General features: G+C 40.0%; 1 protein-coding gene and 1 pseudogene across 3 annotated transcripts in view; one reads left to right on the top strand and one right to left on the bottom strand.

Annotated features, from left to right (window-relative positions):
* The window catches only part of FHIT (fragile histidine triad diadenosine triphosphatase), a 1,452,058-nt gene that overhangs the window by 959,758 nt on the left and 470,378 nt on the right, over positions 1-21,922 (bottom strand). The window lies entirely within an intron of this gene.
* LOC114214696 (U4 spliceosomal RNA) lies at positions 1,598-1,794 on the top strand (annotated as a pseudogene).

The following is a 21,922-nucleotide window of genomic DNA, read 5'->3' as shown; positions in this document are numbered from 1 at the left end:
TCTTCCAAATGCTGACACATTTCATTATATGATATTAAAAAAAGAATCATATCTGTTAATATCACCATCGATCTCATCAGAAAAGTCTTTTAAGTATTGGAAAGCTGTCAAGCTCATGGTGGCAGATACAAGTTTTCCAAAATTCTAATTTTTGCTTGAAATCGTGAGTTTTATCATTGGCAACAAATACTGTCCAATGGTTTACTTAAAGTGACAGGCTCAGTATCTGCATTTTTGAGAAAATGCCTATCAAATATCGAGGTCTGAATACCTATATTTCACCTGTCATTTGTTCTTTCAAGTAAAAAATAGTGTTCCATATAAAAGCAGTTGGTTCCACTTACAAGTGAAACAGTGACACAAGTGCTTTTTCTCAAACAACTGTGACACTTCAGCAAGCAATGGCACTTCTTTATTCATATTTCCTATTTCGCTAATTTAAAAAAGGTGCACTTGAGAGTCAAAACTTAAGTAAATTAATAATTTTTACTGTTTCATCAAGTTTATTCTTAAGTGAACTTTTTAACCATAAGTTATGTTGGTAAAGAATAAAAGACCAATGGTACAGTGCTGCAGTGCTAGATTCAAGCAGTTTTATCTGCCATTGCTTTTGTACTATCAATACAAATGTCAACACAGAAAGACAAATAACCACTTAATTTTATGATAATATAGTTATTACCTTGCAGACACCCTAATGAAGTTTCAGGACCCCATAGGCATCCATGAAGCATACTTGGAGAATTGCTATTCTAGACTCAAAATCTGGGTCTGACAAAAGACAATTAGTTGGAGACAAAGAGGAAAGTTCTCAGCACCATTTTACAGCTCATCCCCTGGGAATGTTAACTAATTCATGAGTGTCAGGTGGTAGATCTGCATTTTCCTGCAATGTTCACTACTCTGTCCTTAGTACTGAAAACCACTCAGTCCCCTCTCAAGATCAAATTCATGTGTGCAGCCGCAATGCCACCTCCATGGAGTCAAAGCTGAGGAGAACCTATTCAACCTACTCATAGGCAAAGACCCTGTGCTTCTCTTGGCTCCAGATCCAGCAGCAGCACATGGAATGCACCTCATTTAACAGATCATCTACGGAACCTATTTTCAATCACGTTTCTAGAGCAGTGATTCTCAAAATAATGATTCTTGAATCACTTGCATCAGAATCATGTAGAGTGCTTGTTAAAAATACTCATTCCTGAAACCCACCATGGGCTCGCTAGAGGAGCATATGTGAGGATGAGGCAGGGCAACTGGAATAGCAGTGTAGGTTAAGTTCTGCACATCTTTCACAAAGGTATACAATTGTTGGAGGTTGTGGTTTGGAACTGCATTTTTAACGGATTGCGTGAAGCTTGCATATAACAGAACTTGAAAGAGTATTCTAGAGCAGTTCTAACTTTATTGTGCCTCAGAATTAAATGTCTTGGGGTTGAAAATACAGATTTCTGTATTCCATGTTAGACCTGCCTAATCAGAATCTCTTAGGTAGATGTATTTCCAAGGAGCTTCACAGCCAGTTCTGATGCCCAGCAAAATGCAAAGACATTTTCTAGACTAAGGTTGCTAACGCCGTCTATAAGAAACCAATCCTAGCTTTGCGCATGGCAGTATCGTAGCCAATGAGGTTTATCCAAGGAGCGATTATTGCTAATTAAGAAACCAATCCTGTGAAAGTTGAAGACGACAGACATACTGGCTGAGGAAACTCGGCTATCGTTTAGACAGGCTATTCAGTACCTAAATTCATCTTCTAAAATACCCAATAATTTTTTTAAATACAACTTTGTATCCTACTCTATTATTACATTTGTTTTCATTCTTAGTAGGATATTAGATCTTACCTTGCATGTTATTCCACCAACATCTTGAAATTTATTTAGCCAGAATTTTCAGGTTTCATATGAATACTAATTATACATAGTCTATTTTTTTAAAGGGTTTTTGTTTTTCATCTTATTCAAGACCCTCAGATCCTTCAGGCAAAAGACAAACTTAATTTACTTTCAAATTACCAAATTAACTCAGATTTTTAAAAACCATTTAAGTTTCATGTTATGTAATTAACATTAAAAAATGACTCAATGTAAATGTCATAGCTGGCAATGTTCCTATTTCTGGGATCTTTTACACGAAACAGAGTGGGAAGGAAGAGCCTATGGCTGCCAAAATAGAACCAAACACACAGAAACAAAAGCACAACTCACCTCTTCCAGATAACAGGGAAGCATGCAGATAAGTCAGTGATTTTTCCTTCCAACTAACTCCTGAAGTAATTTTAACCATTGTAAGGGCACTGGACTTCAGTAAAAGCAAATAAAAACCAGGCTACTCTGCTGTCCTAGCTGCCAAAACACCAAATCTTCCAGCCACTCAAGAAAAGTACACAGGCCCAGGTAAGTGATATCGATGTGTCAAAGACCATAGTTATCTGTAAGTACAAACCAGCATCTCATAAACTCCACCAGAAAGAACAACTGTTTAATGGAATGTCAAGAATTAGGAGGGAGGAAAGAATTGAGGGCAAGTCTCAGGTCAAATTAGTTTGGGAAACCACTGAGTTATATGAGTTAAACACTTCTTTTACTGTGGGACTTCTCAGAGCCCTTCTGGGTGGATGTGAATTATACCTTTGCAAGAAGGAGATAACACATGTGGCATTTTCCAGAGGTTTGACATTTCTTTTTCTTTTCATTTAGCTTCTAACTAGGCTAGCAGTGTCTGGGACACATTCAGGAGGTACTGACACAGACAGATCAAGCAGTTAAGACAAACGAATGTTCAGGTATGCACCTAAACTGTGGTAGGAAACTCTAGATGTCACAGAAATAGTGACCATGCCCAACAGACAGCCCCGCTACACCAGGTCCCTCAGCCTCTCTCCATCGGCTTCTTCAGCTCTGAAGAAAGATGCCACTTATTAGTGAAGTGCCTTGGGATGATTGGGCAGGAAACATTAAGTAAGAGCCAATTATTACCCTCATTACAGAGTAGATGCTCTAATAAACCACCCCTATTACTTACGAAGTTCAGACCCCTAGTTGTTTTTTTTTTTCTAACTGCACTTCAATTTGACCTAAGAGATCTATTCTATACCAAAAAGAACTAACAAAATACTCAAGGAAATACATCCACAAACTGTAATATAAGCTTTCTGATTGGACCCTTCTCTGCTTACACATTTTCAATGGCTGCTGATTGTCTCCAGATAAAAATCCACATGTCTTAGTCTGTTATACAACCTTCCCAAGTTGTCTCCAACTGACTTTTTACACCAACACATCCATCTTTCAGAAGCCATAGAGTTTGTGAGTAAGATCCTGGGCGTTGGAGGCAGACAGACATGGTTAAAAGCACAGGCTCCACTCCACCTCGAACTGAGTAAGTTACACCACCCTCTAAGCCCTTGGTTCTCAAAGTGTGGTTTGTGGACCACCCCGGGCAGCAGTTAAAGCCCAGGAAGCACAATCGCAGGTCCCACTGCAAACCTACTGCATCAGAGTCTGCATTTTAACAAGATCCTCAGGTGATTCCCACACACATTAAAGCCCAAGAAGCACTACTCTAATTCTCATGGGCTCGTGTGAAGATTTGAAGTAATAATAGTAAGTAGTAGTAACATTGGAAATGGCAGGCATTTTCCTCTCCTGCCCTTGGAATCCATCTTCAAACCCTAAGAATTTCACCATCTAAGTGTCATTCCAGTATGCTCACCTCCCTCCCTTCACCGCCTTAGTCCAAATCATTCTCATTCTGTCCCTGTCTAGAGCAAAGGCCACCCAGCTCATGACAATGCACCCGCTCTTGCTTTCCTCTTATCTGTTGTCCCTACTGTGACCAGAAATCTTCTGGGAAAAACAAATGATCAGACTTCCATTTGGCCTCAAACCTACAACCTCTGCCAAGGAGGATCTGTCCATTTCTATGTCTTATCTTGCATTGCACTCCTGTTGGCTTCCTTTGCTCCAGGAGTACTGGTTTTCTTTCATTCCTTGAACTGACCATCCTCCTTCTCAATACATTTGCAAAAGCCATCCTCCCTGCCTACAGTGCTTTCCTCCCCTTGTGCCCAGCTAACTCCTCCTCAGTCTTCCAATGTCACTTCAAATGTCATCAACCCTGAAAATATCCCCTGACCCTCCTCCCCAACAACCAACACACTGCCTGGCCCATGGCTGTGCCCCGTTAAGTATTTGTTGAATAAGTGAATGTATGAATTCATGAATCTTCACTGATGTGGTTATTGTGACAATAAAAGAGACTGATACCTGTAAAGCATTCAGCACAATGCCTGGTAGAGAGCAAGAACATAGGACTGTACCGGTTGTTATGTATTTTGAATAGTAGTTCTGCTAAAAACTAGACACCAAGCAGAGCACAATGTGTCTAACAACTAGAATCACCTGGGCAACTATTAAACATTTCAATGGGCAGGTTCTTTCCTAAACCAATTAGATCAGAATCTCGGAGGGTGGGACCCAGGCACCTGAGGGGTTTAAAGCTCCAAAGGGGATTCCAATGTGTCACCACGGGAGAGAACCTTTTACCCTTTCTCCCACTGTGGCCTCCCAGCCTTCAGAGGAATGCATGCTGAGTAACAAGAAGAGTCCTCATTATTCATGGCATGAGTCCATGGCCTCCCTTCTCCCGTGGAAAGGGACAACAAAAAGAATCCGTGTAGCAGCAGTCCGGCAATTCACTTCTCTTGGGCCCCTTGACAGCAGCCAGATGGTGGAAACTCTCCACGTATCACCGAAGCCAAACTGAAACCCTTCTGGGGAAAACTGAGTTGCTTGAACTACTGCTGGGAGGAGGTGTGGTAGCACACGAAGATGATTCCAGTCCTTAGGGTTCAGTGTTGATTTAACAAAACTCATCAGGATTCCATTAGAAACCTGCCATAGTTATGTTGAAGCAATTGTTTTATGGGAGCAATTAATTTCAACCGATAAAAAAGTTTAGACCTCCAGACTGTTCATCCAGACTAAAATAGGTAGGCTGGGAGCCACTTGAACTTACCCCATCTCCTTCACTGTTTAAGTATTTGGATCATCAAGAGACCAAACTGTACTTTCACTGTCCTCCTCTTCCCAATGACTGATGTTCTGTGTATGTAAATATACATTTAAGTACGACAGATTGTGCTGTTTCTCACTCATTTCGAACTTTTCAAAATGTGATGTAAGTGATCCAAAGAACCTTTATCTCTTTTAAGGCCTTAAAACACACACACACACACATACACACACACACAATCACACACACATATGCACACCTAAATGGCCAAAGCAGAATGCAACCCTCAAACAATCTGAGAACCATTTAAAATTAAAACCTACCAAGTCAGAGGTGATACTAAGTGAACATAAAGGCCATGAAATTGTTATAAAAGGCACAGGATTGCTCTCTGGAAATAATATCCCAGTGGGCTAAATTCCCCCTCCTATTTCTCCATGCTGGTAAATTGAAAAAAAAAAAAGCATGATTCATGAATATAAATTCTTCTTGTCTTTTTAAACCATACACTGGCATATTCCTCCTCAAACTTTGCCAAATGAGAATACACAGATAATGACAATTTTACAATAAGTGGTTCCAGGATGTAGGCTTTTTAAGATTCTCAAATGAAAGGCACTATAATAAAGAGTATTATTATTATTATTATTATTATTTCAGAACCCAGAAAAACCACAATCAATGATTAGCCATAACAATTAAGCTAACAATAATACATCTGGAATGAGCTCCATGGTAATATGTACTTCATGCTTAATAGTTCAAATTAATTCAATCTCATGGTGTTAGACATACCAGTGAGGAGTTGGAAAGCACCAAAATTCACATTAGCTTCCACTTGGAAAGATATTATGAAAAGACAAGGAAGGAAATGAGGCTATAAACAGCAGAGGTAAATAGGAAGGGCTCATAGATGACGTGGTGAGGAATGACTCTCAGCTTTTAGGAATTCAACGTGAAAACATGAAGGCTGGCATTTCTATCCTCACACATTCCTTCAGAGTTAGTGACTGGGCAACACATCTACAGCAACAGATCTGAAACCCTAAAATCAAAGCCACCATACTGAGAGAAGGAAGTGCCTTCTTTCCCCCCATCCAGAGTCCTTTACCAGTAGACACAGAATAGAAAAAGAATTCATAATTTTCAGGGCACTGATCTCAAGAAATAAGAAAAAGGAAAGTGCGTTGGGGTGGGTAGAAAAGGCAGTAAGCCTGATTACCTTCCTTGCCTTACTCCGTCCTATAAATTTATGGATAACTATCTTAGGCTCTGCTGTCCACTATAAATCTTCTCTAAGTGAGGGCTTTCAACTTTGGCACTGTTGACATTGTGGCCCAGGTAATTCTTTGTTGTGAAGGGCTGTTCTGTGCATTGTAAGATGTTTAGCAGCATCTCTAGCTTCTACTGCACAGATGCTAGCAGCACCCCCACCCCAGCTGTAACAACCGAAAATGTCTCTAGACATGACCAACATCCTCTGGGGGACAAAATCATCCTGCTTAAGAACCATTACTCTCAGGCTTTAATTCACCTGTTTTGGGCATCCAGGAACAAAAATGAGTTGAAAATACATACAGGCCAACCTCTAGACTGTTCTTCTCATTAGAGATGACCATGCATTGAGTTGGCAGTTGCGCACAAGGCAACACCCTTCTGAGGGCACACTGAGTCTTCTTCCCAGTACTTTTTGCACGTACAGGCTTGCTACAGATCACATGGAAATTTAGAACCTGGCTCCCTTCTGTTCACTGTGCAGGATAGAATTAACAGAGCAGCCTATCCTTAGAAAGGCTTGCTTGTAAAGTTTGGCCTTTGGCTGGCAACTGGGAATTTGGGCTGGTAGATAGTTCCCTGCACTGATATAAAACCCTTCTAAATGATGGGAGTAGCCACCATTCCTTGTTTATACAAATAATGTTGTTTATGCTGAATGGCCGTTTATCTCCTAAGAGTCTAGAATTTGGGGAGGTGTTAGGCAGATCAGCCCCCAGGACAAACTTTATGCAGAGCCTCTAATGAGCTTCCTTGGTACCTGATTCCATGCAGCTCACTGCTGGAGAAATTAAACACAATCTGTGTGGCTCTCAGAAGTTTGTGCCTGATTTCCTCCACACTTTATACCATGCACCTTCTCCCTGTGCTCATTTACTTTGTATCCTGTCACTGTAGTGAACCATACTCATGAGTATAACAACTTCTGAGTCCTACTCGTTCTTCCAGAGAATTAGGGTATGTGGAGTAGTACTAGTGACCACCAGCACAGTCACAAACTTCAACAAATATTTTATTGGGTGCCTCTATTTCCAGACACGGGATTTCTAACAGGGACTGAAACAAAGTCCTCAAGGAACTTACATGGTAGCGACCAGGAAAGCACTTATTCTGGGATACCTCAAGTTTATTCCACAGCAAATAAGCTCTGTGGCATCTCTTTTCTGTTTGTCTTTATAATAGATTTTTTCCTCAGATATAATTCACACACCATTCAATTAACCCACTTAAAGGATACAGTGCAATGGTTTGACATATATTCACAAAGTTGTGCAACCATCACCACTATCAGTGTTAGAACATTTCATCACCCCATAAAGAAACCTCCTACCCATTAACAGTTACTACTCATTTCCTCCCAGCCCCCGACCCCTGAGCAACCACTAAGCTATTTTTCTGTCTCTATGCATTTGTTTATTCTAGAGATTTTGTATAAATGGAATCAAACAAAATGTGGTCTTTTGCAATGGGCTTCTTCATTTAGCATATTGTTTTCAAGATTCGTCTACCATGTAACATGTTATCAGTACTTTATTTCTTTTTATTGCTGAATAATATCCCATTGTGTGAATATACCACATTTTATTTATCCATTCATCATAAAATGGACATTTGGGTTATTTCCACTTTGGGGCTGTTATGAACAATGTTGCTGCGAACCATTGTGTACAAGGTTTTGTGTGCACACATGCTTTCATTTCCACATGGATACCTAAGAGTAGAATTGCTGAGTCATATTTATGCTAAACATTTTAAGAAAAGTCTGTTTTCCAAAGCAGCTGCACCATTTTACTTCCTACTAACAGTGTATGAGAGTTCCAGTTTCTGCATATCCTCACTAATCCTTGTTATCTTTTTGATTACAGTCATCCTAGTGCATCTGAGGAGGTTTCTCATTGTGGTTTTGACTTGCCTTTCCCTGATGGCTGATGGTGCTGAGAGTCTTGTCATGGGCTCATTTCCTTTTGTATACCTTCCTTAAGTAAATGCTCTTTGGATCCTTTGCCCCTTTTTAATTGGGCTATTTGTCCTTTTGCTACTGAGCTGTAGGAATTCTTTACGTATTTTGGAAATAAGTCCCTCAGCAGATATATGATTTGCAAGAAAATTTTTCCATTCTATGAGTTGTGTTTTTATTTTCTTGATGATGTTATTTGAAGAATGAGAGTTTTAAATTTTTGCGATGTTCAAAATGTTTATTTTTTCTTATGTTGCTGTACTTTTGGTATCATAGCCAAGAAACCATTGCCTAACCCAAGGTCATGAAGATTTATGCCTATGCTTTTGTCTAAGAGTTTGATAGTGTTACTTCTTCCGTTTAGGTCTTTAACCCATTGTGAATTAATTTTTGTACATGGTGTGAGGTAGGGGTCCAACTTCATTCTTTTGTTTGTGAATGTCCAGTTATCCTGTGGCATCTTTTGAATCACTACCACAGATAGTTTGGATGTATACAAGTTATTAAACAGTCCCCAGTATATAGAATCTAGGTATATGACCAATAGCCTTAGAACCTTTCTTTTAAGCTTATTCATTTGTTTTTTTTTCTACTTTAGGAATATACTTAATATTCCCCAATTTCAGGAAGTAGCACTACAATTATTAGCTGATTAGTAATACTACTATTAACTGATACACTACTACTACTAATAGTAATAACAGCTATTTAGTACTTAGTATGTGCCAGGCATTATGTTTGCATTTAGCATGCATTAACTTGTAAGTACGTCACATGCTTTACCTGATAAGATCTTCTCACCAACACCATGAAAACTCTATCTTACAGATAGTTATACTGAGGGGGAGGCTCACCAACATAAAGTGATTCTCCTTAGGTCACAGAGTTAGCAGGAAAAAGGATAACAAATTGAGGGAAGAAACAGCACTGGAAAGTGAGGACCAAAGAATGCTTGGTAACAATTTCTAACAAATATTAGGTAAGCATATATGCAAAACACCCAAAAATAAGCCAAAATCTATCACCAGCCAGTGACATTCCCAGTTCTGGCCAGGAAGCTGACAACAAAGGATTGGTCTCCCCTTCTAACCCAACAGAGAGTTAGAAGTCTCATCACTCAAGACTGATCTGATGGCCGAAAAGGTATTGTCAACACTCTAAAAACTGCATTAGTGACTAAGTGATTGATGAAATGAGTCAATTGGCACTGGATTAGAAATCCAGATATGAAGTCTATTACTTCCAATCTGAGAATTAGAAATTAATTAAGCAATAATATAATTTTCAAAACTACCCTTTCCCTGTTTGTCTATAGGAAAAAATACAAGTAAAAATAGCTTTGAAAAAACTAAGTCTGTAGAGCAACTTGATTTGAGGAACATTTCTCCAGATGTCTGAAACTTGTGCTTTCACTAACTCACTTTGTTCCCAGAACTGGATGGCTGGTAAGGAAATTCTAGTTAGTTTTCAGTGGAGAAAGTATACAAAGAAGTGAATTGATTTTTCCAAGTTCCATAGCTTTATGGCAGAAAATCCAGATGTCCTCACTTCAAGTTGAAATCTCTTTCCCTATACCAGCTGAGACCCTAATAATGAATACATGATAACAGCTGCCATTTATTGAGTCTTACATTATACAGTACTCTGAGCACCAGAAAGACGGCAACTAATTTATTTAATCCAAAGCATATGAGGTAGGTAGTACTATTGTTCCCATTCTGTATAGAAGGAAAAGGAGATGCTAGAAGGTTAATTGACCTGCATAAGAAGGGGAGTGAGGCCTTGAACCCCATGCAGTCTGTCTTTGTCCTCTTGATAGTGTCACTAAATTGTTTCAGAATAGAAGCAACTAGACATATAAGAGTTAAGCATGGCTAGACCAACTTCAAGTTGGGTCTTTTTTACACTAGGCAAACTGTCTTCAATATACTTATAATAACTTTATATACCAAATAACATTTTGAAGTTTATTTCCTCCCAACACGGAAACATCCCTGAATCTCCCTTGGGATTTTCGGCACTGTCTGCTGCAGAACTGGTCTGGGCTTAGCAAGTATTGCTTTATCATTCTTAAATAAAAACCATTATAGAGAATGCAGAAAACAATTTCCTTTAAGTTTCCGCACTTCTACCCATATTGAGAAAGACAGATTCTTAAAGTGTTGAAGGAAAGCTCACAATATAATAAAAACTCAGCACCAGAAATGTTCCAAGTCCCTCTACTCTCTCCCTATATTTAGGAAACTACAATTTAATATAGGGCTCAGCCCTCCAGAGAATCCAGGGTATCGAACTGTTAATACATTTTTATATATTTTAACTGAGATAAACAAGAAAGAGATAGAAAAGCCAGAGCAGCTATGTCAAAGACATAATTACGATAAGACTAATCCAGCTAACAGCAATCGAGGCAGATAGTGACTCTACTGTGATGCTGTTGTATATTTGGGATGGTCAGAAAACTATATCATATAAAATGTCAATGAGGCAGGAGCTCTATCACAGGAAAGCAAAGATAATTTACTATGTGACTTCAGAAAATAAAGCTCATCCAGGAGATCAAAGGACATTTCCTCTATTACAAGAATATTATCCAAATGCATTTTATAAATTGAAACCTGGATCAAATCATTTGATTAATAAAAACATAATAAAAAGGAGCATGTTATGTCTATAAACCAAATAGGGAAAACTCACTTTTGTTTTCCATAACAGAACTTAAACCTTGTGGCAAGCTTTTAGAATTTTATCTATCCTAGATAATTTTAAAATTCTCCCACCAGCTCTAAATTCATGGTTGTGCTACCAACCATGTCGTATTTCTAGGTCTTGACCACAAAAATACTTCAAGATACATATACATTGCTGAAATGCACTATTTCTCAAACTTGACTGTATCTTTTCCTCAAGTAACCCTTTCAAAAAAAAAAAAAAAGATAGGGACAATTACTCTGGTCACCTCATTGTTGGCAAATTCATTAACTTCTTCAAATGCTCATTAACATTTCCACGAACCATATGTCTGACCCTTAATGACCCTTAATCCTCAACACCCAACCTCTCAGACAGGTTAGAACTAAATTCTTCAGTTTGCCATTTAAGCCTTTTCATCAAGTCTTTGCAGATAAAATATCATTAAAATAATGGTTTCTGGGGTGCCTGGGTGGCTCAGTCAGCTAAGCATCTGACTCTTGGTTTTGGCACAAGTCATGATCTCATGGGTCATGGGATCAAGCCCCAAGTTGGGCTCCTTGTTTAGTGAGGAGTCTGCTTGATATTCTCTCCCTCTCCCTCTGCCCCTACCCCTCTTCACTTTCTCTCCCTCTCTCTCTCATGAATAAATAAATCTTAAAAAAAAAAACACAATGGTTTCTACTCCAGGTAAACAGGAATTCTCCGCCCTTCTCTATGCTCTTCTCACTAAACTCTACCTGCTCCTTTTGGTGAATCCCAGGAGAAGTACAATTCACATGCCTATTGCACTGGGACAGAAGGAAATATATGTTCTTACAAGAACAAGAGATACCAGCACACTTGATTGCATATTAAACACACTATCTCCCTGCCTCACCCTTTTTTTGTAAGAGACTTCTCAAACTTTATTTTTCATTTTCTAAACTTTCTTGGAGACATAGATATAAAGAAGTAGTCTCAATAGGGCACACAGGATGCTAAGTGGTGACTGACCTTTAACCTCAGTGTCATCAGGAGTATTCAGGGAGAGGTGGAGACTGGCAAGCTCTGTCTACTAAGGCAATTGATACTCACCTCCAGCCATTTGTGGCCAACTAGGAGTTTAGGCCCAGTGTTGTCAGATCATCCAGTTTTATTAGGAAAGCAAGAAAACCTGCACTGATGTTAAATCTCCAGATTTTCTGCTATTTTCTAATTTATGCATGAAATCTTCCATTTTTCCAATATAATCTATTTCTATATTATTGTATAATAGACATCAAGTGGGCTGGTACATTGAGGACTCTGAGTTATGCCATCCTTCAGCCAGTAGCTTTTAACCTTTTTCACTACTGTCCTCTCCACTCCAACCATCCATCCTTTCTGCCAGCCCACACTCATCACATCCTTTAAGACTTTGCTCAAGAAAATACTTCCTTCAAACAATCTTCCCTGGATCACTCTACTCTTCATTTGTCATTATCAAAGTGTTTTATTCCTTCAGCCCTTGTATATACAATTTGGGCTCCCTTTGTGAGTCTTCCAGCTCCTCCAATACCTAGATTCTAAATCTCTAAAGCTCAGGACCCTGTCTCCTATCACCTTCACACACTCTAAGGACCTAGTGGAGTGTTAGACACCCTGCAGACATTAGATGCATACTTTGATTGAATAAACACTCCATTTACTTAATCTTGTAGAGCTAGCAGTTTTTATTCTTATACTTGGTGCACTTCTAGATCAAAATAGTAAGTTGAAGTCAAATCTCCGTACTTAAGGCAATCTTGCGGATTCAAACACTTAGCTGTAAAGACAAGGCAAGATAGTTTATCTGGGCAGTGAAAGAAGCCATCTGTTGATCAGAATCATCAAGGCAACTTGTCCTAATCCTGCAAACATTCAGTGTCCTAACTTACTTTCAAAATGTAAGTAGGGAGGAAAATCATAGGCTCCAAGTGCCATCTCGTTCATGTCCTGGGCCTGTGACAGACATCATTCACTGATCACAGCATTCTTTTCAGCTGAGTCCGAATGCAACTTTAGCAATCTCTTTAACCAACACTCTAGCTAGATCTTGTCGAAGAAACAGAATTGGTATGCGAATGGAAAATGCTATTATGTGGATAAGATACACACCAATTTTATGGGTCAAATAAGAGAAAACAATATGTAACTTTTGCCGCTTCTCAATGTCTGTGTGTTTTAGAAGCTGGATGACTTAGAATGGGGAAAGCTAGGTATCTAAAATTGAAGAGTTAAGAAGAACTAAAGAAGAAAAAATATCTCCATTTTAATGACCATGCCAGATTTACCTTACACATTAAATTTTAATCCTGTATGAAAGATTTACTATGTGATGAGGCTGCTTTTGTTGTGCCTTGTAAAACATACTGAAATATAAAAAGGGTAAATGGCTTCGCAGGGATTACTAATTTAAATAAATAAATAAATAGCTGTATTTATATTCAAGGGGCTGTTTCATTTCTCGAACATTGAACCAAAGCAATCTGGAACAACTCATACACAAAATTACAGCGAAAAGCCAATCACCTTCAACTATAACAACCTTATTAGCATTTATTAAAACAAATGAACCTCAATACTGAAAAAAATAAATGTGGGTTGGTTGATTAATCCTTCAGCTGTAAGCCACCAAACATGATTTTTCAGAGACTCTGTGCCTTTTAAGGTAAATCCACAGACAACAAGAGGCCGATAAATGATAAATCAAGGCCCAGGGAAAAGACTGAGTAGTATAGTGACATCTGTGAGTTTGGCTTGCCACCCCATACATTCCTCATTGTGGTGGTGTCAGCAATCTGATTTTCCTCTGGGGGACACCTCCTCTTTCCAACTCTGAAGCCAGATGGCGTGGATGGAGCTAATGTCATTCCCTACACCAAGAGTGGGCAAGTAACCAGTAAGTGTGTTTCATTTGATGAATGATTCAGGGAGTCAATCATTGATTCAAGTCAGTCCAATGCTACTCAATCCTGAAATTTGGGATTGGAACTCTTGAGAAAGAGGAGTTAAAGAGAAATCCTGCTGGTATCTGGTGGCCATCTAACTACCACAAAAAGAGACCCTCCCTATGCATGATATCAATCTGATAGAGACAGTACTAAGAGATGAGAGAAATTTCTGAGAGAGAACAGATTTCTGACGCCATCTTTGAGCAGTTAGATCCATCCATTCCTGAAGGCAAAATAGCTCTTAAGTTTTCAGATGGGTAAGCCAAAATCCCCTGACTTTCATTAAGCTACAGTTAGAGCTGAGTTTCTGTCACTTGCAAATAAAAGAGTTATACCTAAATGCGAGTAGCTTAGAGTTTATTTCCTTCTTAGGTGATGAACCTCTAAGCTTTTGCATTACTGAGTTAGAAAACTTAAATTCTAGTACTGTTGAGCTATAACCTCATGCAGTAAAACTGGTTAAGATCTCATTTCTTTTCAGTGCCTCTGTTTTCTCATTTATAAAATAGGAGTTAAAAATGGTAGCCCCACAGAGAAGATATACAAATGGCCAATAAGCACATGAAAAGGTGTTTAATATCATTAGTCAATAGAGAAATGCAAATCAATTCTAGAATGAGATACCACTCCATACCCATGTGGACAAATTTGAAGCCTCATTCAATGTTGATAGGAATATAAAATGGTGCTTTGGAAAACAATATGGCAATTCCTCAAAGAGTTACACAGAGTTACCACATGACCCAGCAATTCTTCTTCTAAGTATATACCCCAGAGAGGAAAAAAAAAAAAAAAATAATAATAATAATAATATATATATATATATATATATGGACACACAAAAATTTGTATACAAATTTTCATAGTGCCATTATTCATAACAACCAAAAAGTAGAAGTAATCTAAGTGTCCATCTACTGAAGAATGGATAAATAAAATGAAGTATATCCATATAATGAGATATTACTGAGCAATAAAAAGTAATGGGGCATTGACACATGCTACAACATGGATGAACCTTGAAACCATTGTGCTTAGTCAAAGAAGCCAGTCACAAAAGATCACATACTGTCTGATTCCATTTATATGAGATGTCCAGAATAGGCAAATCCATAGTAACAGAAAGTAGATTAGTGGTCATCACAGGCTAGGAGGGGAAAATGGGTAATGAGCACTAATGGGTACAGGGTCTCTTTGTGGGGTGATGACAATGTTCTGGAATTAGAAAGTGGTTGATGGTCCCACAACTTGGTGAATATATGAATGCCACTGAATTATATACTTTTTAAAGATTTATTTATTTATTTTAGAGAGACAGAAATCGAGCTAGTGGAGGGAGGGGCAGAGGGAGAGAATGTTTCAAGCAAATTCCCTGTGGAGCATGGAACCCTACATGGGGCTCAATCCCACAACCCATGAGATCATGACCTGAGCTGAAACCAAGAGTTGGACACTCAACCAACTGAGCCACCCAGGTGCCCCTGAACTGTACACTTTAAAAGGGGTTAATATAGTACAGGAATTGCAGCTCAATAAAAAAAATAATTTGGCAGAAAAAAATGTTAGCCTATTCTGATTCTCACAATGGCCATTATAAGAAATCCAGGCTGATAATTACAAAAATGTCCATTCTTGGGGAAAACTAAAAAAAAAAGAATCCAAGCAAATGTAAAAGTCTGTTGTTCTAAAAGCTTCAGGAAATTTTAAGAGACTAGGAAAATGAAATTACCAAATAGATTTTCTCAGGTCACTTGGCTTCCTTTGTATCAAGAAATGGTCAACAAATATAGAGCAAGCACACATAAAAGCTATTTGGAGACCTCTTGAGGTTAACAGTAGGCAACATATTGCCACTGCCCCAGCCTGGCCAGGAATATTATTTATGTCACCCTTTCATGGCTGTATCAGTCTCCCATTAAACATTCAAAGCCTCCTTGTTAATAAACTACATTATGAGCTGGATGCATTGTCTGGGTAAACTGCATTGTCCAAAACGCTGCCCCATTATTACAGAAAATGCAGAATGTAATTAGTATTCCTCTTTGCATAATCCACAGCTTCCAAAAATGGTGCCGTATTATAAAGCCTTAATTAATAAACAAGAGTTGGGCCATGACCGGTTACACTTATCTGAATTTTATATTGTGAAGAAAGGCCACTGTCTGAATTCTGTTTACAAATATCTAAATTCTGGCTAGCCTACATGAAGACAATCTAAACAGAAAGCCTGAGACTTCTGTGTTGCTAATAGCATTGTGTTGGTACACCAACAATAGCAAACAATTAAGTGCTGGGACATAAACCATCCTGAGAAATGCTCAGAGTGGGAAGATGATAACATTGTATTTCAGCTGTATTATATGATGTAATTCTTCTATTTGTTCATATGCATTTCCCATTAATGGATGGAGGAGCCAGGGTGGCTTTTCATACCACTGTAAAGCCCTAAATGTGACAAAAGAAAAAAAAAAGTGAGCTATAAAAAAAAAAAAAGGTAAGTGCAAGGCAGTGCTGGGTGGGAGCAGGGGTACATCATGATGGAGTGTAAGTACACAGTCCCTTTCCACATTTCCAGCTGCTTGTTATTGATTTTCCCCTAACCTAACCCCAAAGGAAAGCCATTTATGTAAGCCATGAGCACTGAACTAATATTTGGGACCATAATATTGAGTAGCCCAGTTTATGACCCTCAGCTAAAGGAGCATTTGCATTAAACTGCACTCACCTGATTAAAATCCATCAACTCTACCATCTTGAGAATTATACAGAACCTGTTAATGCTCAGCTGCAGGTTCTCTGCACACTGAGACAGACCACAATCAGAGGGCAGCAAGGAGTCAGCCCGGGAGAGGAAAGGGAGGGGGAGATCGTGTGATGTGTGTTGAAAGGCAGATCGCATTAAAGACCACTAGTGCCCAAATCTGAAAAGAGTCCTAAGCCTACTGCAAATACAGAGCTGTGTGAACATGATAATTCTTTCAACAAAGTCCATAATAATGGTTTCTAGAGGCACTGTGAAAACAGGGTGGCTGAGATAGTGTTCCAGCTCAGTGAAGAGGGACTGGCCCAGCAATGGAGTGTGGCCTACCCAGGAAGCCCGGGAAACGGTTCCTGCCTCCACAGAATCAGCAAGTGCCCAGGGAGCCCGAGCCCAGAGGCTTTCAGCAGCCTGAATGAGCTGTCTTAGATCACTGCCCTTTCCATCAGTTCCAGGCACCAGGCACAGGCTCAAAGTCCTATCCGTCTCAGCAGGGCCTGCTCACCGTGACCACAAAGATGGCATTTGAATCAGTAATAGGCTGTGAGAGGCCACCTTCGTGCACGGGAAGACCTCTCCCTGAGGCTCTAGTTCAGGTGCTAGATCTATACCCTCTAGCTGTGTGATCTTGGATAAACAGGCTTGCTCAACTTTCAATCAGAGGGTGGAGTCAGATCATAAACACCTATGAAATGAAAGTATGAGTGAAGGAATGAGTGAATAAAATCTCTACAGCAGAGTCTTTCAACCTCAGCACCATTGAATTTTAGGGCCAGACAATTCTTTGTTGTGGGGGATTGTCCTACACATTGCAGGATGTGTAGTAGAGAAAAAATGTTTCCTTCTCTCTATCTAGGTTCTGTGGCTGGTCTAAGAATGGAATTGATAGAAAACAGGTTAACAGAAGAAGAAAAAAATGTTAATTACATATATACTTATGGGAGCCCCACAAAGAAACTCAAAAAGCCAGATGATTGAGGCCTATATCCAGAGCTGAGGAGAGGTATAGAGGTCTGGGGTTTCATCGTGGAGAACACAACCACAGAAGGTATGGAGAGGAGAGGTTTGGTGAACATGCAGATAAGCCTCGGGCAATAGCTCTCTTCCTGGTATGGACCCCCTATCTAATGTAAATAAATCTCCTTTACAAAACTTAACTTCTATTCTGTTTCCAGAGCTTCTCCTGTGTCTGCAGTTTCTCAAAATAGTTACATCAAAATAATCCTTATGCCAAAGCAGCATCTTTTGGCATGGTATGTATGTGAAGATGTCTCCAGCATTCCTGGCCTCTCCTGAAGAGCTAGGAGTAGCACACAGCCCCTCCCAGTTATGACAACTAAAAAGTCTCCAGACATTGCCACCTGTGGCTGGGGAACAAAATCGCTCCTGTTTGAAAATCAACTCTAATGTATCTTCCAGAATTTTAGATTCCAGGAGCTATTAATGCACCATACCACCATAGTGTACTCCCTAATCATTAGGAAAGCTTACGCTGGCCCCTTCAACATCACTCGCTGGAAGCTCATCTCAACAAAAATTGTATTCAGCACCTATAATGGGCCAAGTAGAAGGATACATGAGAAGAGGCTGTTCTGGCATCTGAGGAACTCAGAGTCTAGGTGAAAGGTGGCACTTGGCAGTCAAAGAAACAAGGGGAATGTTCTTCTCTGGTCAAACAGAAGGGGAATGTTCACCTAACCATCTTTCTAATAAATAATAGAATATCCTTTTATGCAATTAGACAGTTGAACTGTAAAGGCAGGCAAGAAGTCAGAGCATACTTCTTTGCTGTTAAAAGATCTGTGCATATATCAGAGTTGCTGTCATTTGATAGAGTAAATTTTTGGTCATTTTGACTCCTTTTAGTTGTTTACTGCAGTTGTTTATTGGTAGGTGGGGGGCCTCAGACTGAAAGGACCATCTTATGAGGTGGTTTAGCGTGAGCCTAAGCCATTATCGAGAGTTCTAGGATGAGACTGCCACTTATTTGCTGTGTGACCCCTGGAAACTCATTAACCCCTCCAATCCTCAAGTCCTCCGCCATGAAAAGGAGATAATCATTGCAAAGTGGTTAGCATGGCACCCACCACAAAGCCGAAACGGGGAGAACTATAGCTGTTATCATTGTTATTGATGTTGTTGCCTCTATTTTATCATAGATTGATTGTCCTTTTTTTATTGCAGTAAAATACACAGAACACAGAATTTCCTATTTTAACCATTTCTAAGTGTACAGATCGGTGGCATTAAATGCAATCACATGGCCATGCAACTATCATCACCCCTAGAACTATCCATCTCCAGAACTCCAGTCTTCTTAAACTAAAACTCCCCATTTCTCCCCTTCCCCCATGATTGTTTTTCTTTTTTTTCCTTAAAGACTTCTTTTTATTTATTTGAGAGAGAGAGAGAGTGTGCGCGTGAGCAGTTGAGCGCAAGTAGGGAGTGAGGGGGGCAGGGAGGAGCAGAGGAAGACAGAGAATCTCAAGCAGGCTCTTCTGCAGAACATGGAGCCCTATGTAGGGCTTGATCCCACCACCCTGAGATCATGACCTGAGCCGAAATCAAGAGCTGGAAGCTTAACCAACTGAGCCACTCAGGTGGCCCTTTTCTAAACCAGTTGCTTATCCCACAACACACCTTCTGAGAGAATGAGGACCATCTTCTGTATGACAAAGACTCTCTCCCTGACTAAACTTTGCTCTGGCTCCTCTAATCCCTCTAGGCTTCAACCTTGGCTCTTTGTGGGGTCTCCACAGGCCAGTTGAAGCAAGAATCTTGCTAAGTTAGTTTAGAAAAAAAAAAAAAATTCCACTCTCAAGATCTAATCACTCTGGATATCTGACCAAATTCCTCATCACTCATCCTGGCTTACCTTCGGCAAGAATCCTGTTAGGTCAGTTTGGTAAGCCTTATCCTACCCTCTTAGGAATTTCCCTACCACAGACCCTACTCTGCTCCTTGACTATAAATCCCCACTTGTCCACACTTCCTTCAGCATTGAACCCGGTTCCGCACTGAGGTTTCTTTTCCCCTATCGCAATGGTTCCAGAATAAAATCTTTGTTTTGTTTTCTTTTTACCTCTTTCACTACTGTCAGGCCTGGCTTTTCTTTAACAACATGTAAATGGAACGTAAGGCAATTCAAGCCCTCAGTACCCTAGAAACTGAATAGAAACAGTGCTTAAAATAGCCATTCAGGGTAATGTTGATGAGTTTAGTGTCCATCCGCCACCTCCTAGGAGTTATATGTAGGTGATTCATGGCATCTTGAGGCAACGAGGAGAGGATTCAAAACATTAGCACAGTGGCTCCTGACTGTGGGGCCCTCTCATCTTATTTACCACCGTACAAGGACTCATCACACTCCCCACTTCAGCGAAGACTGGAACATCTAATCAATATTTTTCCAGAAGGAACTCCTTGGACATATTTATTTGATAGCCTGGAATTGGTGAAGAAAGACTAGTTGTTGGGTCTAAATTATCAAAGGCACCTACTTTTCCACAGAAAGTGAACAAACCTCCTTGGTCAAGAATCCACATGTTTTTACAGGAGCACTCTCAGGGAAAAGATTTCCGGTTTATAGCCGACTCCTCAAAATGGCTAAAGAGTTCTTAATTTCACCTCAAACATCTGCTTCAGCACCTACTGTGTTGTGCCAAGTTGCTTTCTAGCCACTGTCATTTCTGATCCTGTCGTAATTGAGTTTAAGGTGTTTGTAGACAGGAACCCTATCTGAGCTGTCAGCACCCTGCCTGACCATCTTCCAGCCAGTGGTCAGGCAGAAGCATGCAGCTCAGGAGGCTCTGAAGCAGGCTGCCGAGGAAACTGGCCAATGAGATGAGCATTCTGTGCTCCACGGCTGAAGCCAATTCTGCTGTATTGCCGGGGGACCTCCCAAGACCGTCTCCACTTGGACTCAGCTGATAACATGTACGGTACATCTGTCACCATCTGTCCAGGCATACTGCCTTCCTAACAGTCCCCAGGCACTTCAATCTGCTGGCAGCTCTGTGACTTCTAACTGTAGAGCACGTTGCCTCAATTCCCTCCCTTCTCCCACACTTATCCATAAATTAGGACCTAGCAAAATATGATCTCCTCTGAGAAGTCTTTCCTGGAGCTGCTAAGGCAGAAGTGGGGATGGCTGACTTGAAAGGGATGGAAACAATTACTGAAATCTCCAAACTGAACCTCTACTTTATTTCAAAAGACGTGGGGGGTGATCCATGGTGTCATATATGGCAATATTTTCCAAGTCTTAATCATACATTACAGTGACCCAGGAACTTGTGGAAAAATATAGATCCTAGGGTCTTCCCTGGCTGAGATATAAGGCACAAGCTTGTGGCCCAAGAGGCTGCATTATTTAAAAGATATTCTGACGCACAAATGGTACTGGAAAGAAGAGCCAGGCACTTATAGCTGCGTGCCTTCAAGCAAGTCACTTTGCTTCTCTGAGCCTCTTTTCTCATCTGTATAACTGAAAGTGAGACCCCCCATCGTACAAACTTTGGGGGAAGACTAACAGAGGGGATGAGCACAAAACCCTTAAATGATGCCTCTGTAAGTGGAGCTATGATCATGATTACTATGGATTTCCTTAAAAAGCTGCTTGCCACTTCTCAAAACCAATGGTCCAATTTGCAAAACCCTCCTCTTTTAGACAACAATTTACCAAAGAGTAAGAGGGAGTCAACCAAGATGATACTTGAAAAAAATCAAAAGGGACAGTAAGAAGTAGTTCATGTAGAAAGCAGGTCATGAGCGTGTAATTTGGTTTTTCTGAAGGCCTATATTCTTCATTCCCATTGCCCCTTTCTCCTGATTAAAAGGATTCCCCAGTAGCTGAAATCATTAACAGATGGGAGCCCATCAAATGGTAGCTATTGTAGAGAACTACCCCACCTTATCAAAATTCGTCAGGCTTTTGTGTCTCTCATAGACTAAGGCTTTAACACTTCAGTACCTGCAGCAAAGTATCTACACCACAAGAAAAATGTGTTCTGTGGCTAGCAGGCTATCTGCTATTAGAGGCCCTGGGTTAACGGTATCCTAAGCTGATGATGAGTCACCATCTTGCTTTTAGTTAGGGAAGCCAAACAAGGGCTGTAAGTACCAGTACCTAAACTCAGAGTGCCCAAATCCTAGATAAATGCCCAAATATAGACTGCTTCATATCACTTCCAGATATGAAACAATGGGACATGTTTCATATCTGGAATGGAAACATGACAGCCACAGCTAATCAAAATCCCCTGCAGG

This window comes from Eumetopias jubatus, unplaced genomic scaffold, assembly GCF_037043125.1.
Source record: "Eumetopias jubatus isolate StellerSeaLion01/CBP00866 unplaced genomic scaffold, mEumJub1_p1.0 scaffold_1, whole genome shotgun sequence".
NCBI lineage: Eukaryota > Metazoa > Chordata > Mammalia > Carnivora > Otariidae > Eumetopias > Eumetopias jubatus.
Note: the sequence above shows the minus strand (reverse complement) of the source record. Positions and strands in the feature narration are given on the sequence as shown.